Below are 4,216 nucleotides of genomic sequence, written 5' to 3'. Positions count from 1 at the left end.
GGAGTCCATTCATTCTAAATCACACACACACATAAAGTAAATATCAGTCATCATTTTAAAAATAAAAGTGTTCCAAGAAAAGCCTTTCATTCTATAGTTTAGCCAGGTGCTAAAGTTGGTGAAAATGTATGGAAGGGGGGGGGGGGGCGGGGAGGGCAACAGGGCAACATATGGTTGGGAGTGTAAGGGCGGGGTACTAGCTAATTTCTGACTACACTCACGGGTAATGGCTTAAAAAATGTTGGGAATCACTGGTCTGTGTCATATGTGAATGAAGACTTTCCCGGCGTATAATAGCCAAGTGAATTTTTAATTTAGTCAACGGCCTTGCCGCAGTGGTAACACTGGTTCCCGTCAGATCACCGAAGTTAAGCGCTGTCGGGCTGGGCTAGAACTTGGATGGGTGACCATCCGGTCTACCGAGCGCTGTTGGCAAGCGGGGTGCACTGAGCCCTTGTGAGGCAAACTGAGGAGCTACTTGATTGAGAAGTAGCGGCTCCGGTCTCGGAAACACATACGGCCGGGAGAGCGGTGTGCTGACCACATGCCCCTCCGTATCCGCATCCAGTGACGCTTGTGAGCAGAGGATGACACGGCGGCCGTCAGTACCGTTAGGTCTTCATGGCCTGGTCGGGAGGAGTTAAGGTTTAGAACTTTTAATTTGTGGTACGTCTAGTTTCATGCCCCACTCAGTTGTCTGCGTTAGTACTGCTACAATCTATGATACGGAGAGCTGAAGGCGGCGTCCGGGTGAAGTGGCTTCGCCTCTCTTGGAGTCTTGAGTTGGCCAGCTCACAAGCAGGGAGGAGAAGTTGCGGACAGAGTAAGATTTGCTGATAGACGGTGCAGAGCCAAGTACGGGAAGCTTCTACAAGCTGGTACCCTGCGGAAGTGGCGATGGGACGTCTATAACGATCAGCGTAGGGCGTGTGGCCGCTGTCTGGGGGCAGCGGTTGTTGTCCTTTCTCGGGCGAAATGACAGTGATTCCAGTGGAGGCAGAGAAAGAGGCTTCTGCATATGAAGAGGAGCACTACCTGCGTGCTTTATTAGCTGACGATTGGTTAGTTGGTTGATGTGAGAATAACGGACCAAACAGCGAGGCAATCGGTATCTTCTTCTTTGAACCCTGCTCTCAAAAACTGTACTTGGCAGCAGATTAATTTCTCTTTCACTGTTTGTGTTATTGATCTATATCAAGAACGAGTAAAGAGTCTAATAAATTGCCAAATTGTGTCCACGCCGGCACAGCTTCCAGCCTGAACCCCTCTCCACACCAAATCCTACGCTACATAATGGTGGAGAAATCTTCTCGGACTTCCAGTCGGCGACTGAGTTGAAATTCCTCGACCTTTGGATAAGTGTTCAAAGCCCAAAAAGTGTAGACCACACAACAAGAAGGAATATTGGCGTCAATGGAATGAGCGAGACATCAGCTATTCTAGGTTTGGCATAAAACGTCATCATGTCTATTGAAATGGACATTCAGCGAAGACTCTTCCTGCAGATTAAAAATCTCGTTTGGATCTATACTTTTTGCGCAATATGTTTCAAGTTCATCCAGCACAACCAAGCGGGATGGCACAGTGATAGCACACTGGAATCGCATTCGGAAGGACGACGGTTAAAACCCGTGTCCGGCCATCCTGATTTAGGTTTTCCGTGATTTCCCTAAATTGCTCCAGGAAATTCCACGACGATTCCTTCCAAAGTGCAAGGCCGATTTCCTTCCCCATCCCTGACACAATCCGAGCTCGTGCTCCGTCTCTAATGACCAGGATGTGGACAGGACGTTTAACCCAATCTTCCTTCCTTGCTTCCTCCAGCACGTCTAGATATCACCCCATGTTGGCTTTTTAGAGGATCTCCATGCTTCCTGAGTGTAAGTACCTGTTTACGCATTAAACATTATGTCTCTCTCTGTGGCTAAGGTGTTTCTGTCCTGAAAGCAGTTTATTTTTATTTTTAGCTTTACGAAAAAACTTTCATTTTGTCAGTCATTTGGCTGCAGATTGCATACCAATGTGCTTCTGTTTCTTATTTAAGTTCTTTCTCCCTTCGGATTTTACATCAACGTGTGACTGTTATACCGTCCCAATATTTATCAACATACGCAATAACGTAATACGCCAAACGCAGAACAGTGAAGAAAGTGTGACATATGACTGTAATTTTCAACACGCATTAGGGCAAGAATGCGAGAAACGCTAATCGTTAATTATGTGAGAATAATTATGAATAAATCGTAATTAACTAGGCAAAGAATAAACAACGTGCAATAATGAGACCTGAGTTTCTCCTGGCGTATACAACTTTCAAATAACTTCCGGGAATTCAGCCAGGTAACACTTTCAGCGACCGCCGATATTTCGGCGGGAGAACACCCTGCCATTTTCAAGGCAGTTGCAGTTTGCCTTGAAAATGGCGGGGTGTTCTCCCGCCGAAATATCGGCGGTCGCTGAAAGTGTTACCTGGCTGAATTCCCGGAAGTTATTTGAAAACGTGCAATAATGTCTGTGAATGGTAAATTGTGTGATAAACCCATAGATATTCTTAGTAAAATGTTGAACAAGAGCGGGCTTTAAAGTACTACTTCTTCTCTGTATGTAGCTGAGAGTCGACGCTTAATATTAACACTCTTGTGCAGGTCTGTATGGTAAGAAAGATGAATAATACATTGTAGGAAAAAAATAGTACACCTGGAAAGACGAATTCGGTTTTGGTCCTACGACGGCATATGCCACCTGAGGAATAGCAGATGTACTGATAACAGTTTAAACGCCGGCCGCTAACAGGTAGCATAATGACATAGCTACCAGAGCGCCATATGTGTCTGCCCTTTAGCAGGGAGTGCTCACAGCCAGAAGGCTCATTGGGTTCAAACGTATGAAGCAAGCAGGCAATCAGGCCACAGACATACACTCATGCTTACTATACCCAACTGAGCGAGCGTGAAAGAGGTCATATTGTGATCTTCCGAGTGGAGAGGTGGTCCCTTCGGAGCACACAAGTTGGACACGCTGCGTCAGTTGTGCAACGATGCTGGTATCAGTGGTCACGTGAACATTCTCACCCCCGTAGACGAGGTTCTGGACGTCCACGCAGCACAGACGCTCGCCAGGACCGTCGTATTGTAGTGCCGTATCGTACAGCTATCACTGCACAGACAAGAGGAGTTGTGAGGCCGGAAAAGTCAACACGAACTGTTGCGAACTGGATGTTAACAGTGGGACAACGAGCACACATGCCTGTAGCCCGCCGTCCATCAGTCCATGACATCGACTTGCACGTCTCGACTGGTGCCGTCAGGGGATCACTTGGAAGATAGAATAGCGCACCCTCGTCTTCAGCGATGGAAGCAGATTCTCCCTGCACACAAGTGACTGTCGTCTGAGCGTAAGACGTAGACCTGGTGAGCTCCGTCTTCATAGAGTGCACTCGTCCAAGGCACTGAGGCCCCAACTCAGGCCACATGGTCTGGGGTGCAATAAGCTACAACTCTAGTTCAGCTTTGGTATTTCTGGAGGGGACGCTACCCAGTGCCCTGTACATTCAGAATGTTGTTGAATAATTTCTTTTGAAATTCCTGTAACAGGAAGGTGATGCACTGTTCCAACAGGATAATGCTCGTCCACACTCTGCCCGTGAAACTCAACGTGCTCTACAAGATGTGCGGCAACGTCCCAGGCCAACATGATCTCCGGTCTTGTTTACACTCGAGCACGTGTGACCCATGATGGGAGGAGAAGTGACTCGTGCGACGCGCAGTCCGGAACCGTGCGACTGCTACGGTCGCAGGTTCGAATCCTGCCTCGGGCATGGATGTTTGTGATGTCCTTAGGTTAGTTAGGTTTAAGTAGTTCTAAGTTCTAGGGGACTAATGACCACAGCAGTTGAGTCCCATAGTGCTCAGAGCCATTTGATTTTTTTTTTTTTTTTTTTTTTTTTGACTCGTGCGACTCGACAACCAACAACAACAGATCTACGCGAACAAGTCGAGCAGACGTGATATAACGTATCCCACGACAGAATTTGCCATCTGTACGATCAACTGGATGCCAGAACCAACTTCTTCATTAGTGCCTATGGAGGCTACACCACATGCTATGGGTGTTACAGCCTGGGTTGATACGTGGTACCTCAGAACTGCTTGTACTATTTATCTATAAATGTAATCATCTCATGTACTACATGTGTACAGTTGCAATGAATCTTGAG

The 4,216-nt window shown here is 47.1% G+C and overlaps 1 pseudogene; it reads left to right on the top strand.

Annotated features, from left to right (window-relative positions):
- The first annotated feature begins 317 nt into the window (after nt 1-317).
- LOC126191860 (5S ribosomal RNA) lies at nt 318-435 on the top strand (annotated as a pseudogene).
- Nucleotides 436-4,216: the final 3,781 nt, after the last annotated feature.

The sequence above is a fragment of the Schistocerca nitens genome, chromosome 6 (assembly GCF_023898315.1).
Source record: "Schistocerca nitens isolate TAMUIC-IGC-003100 chromosome 6, iqSchNite1.1, whole genome shotgun sequence".
Taxonomy (NCBI): domain Eukaryota; kingdom Metazoa; phylum Arthropoda; class Insecta; order Orthoptera; family Acrididae; genus Schistocerca; species Schistocerca nitens.
This window is presented reverse-complemented; position numbering and strand designations above follow the sequence as displayed.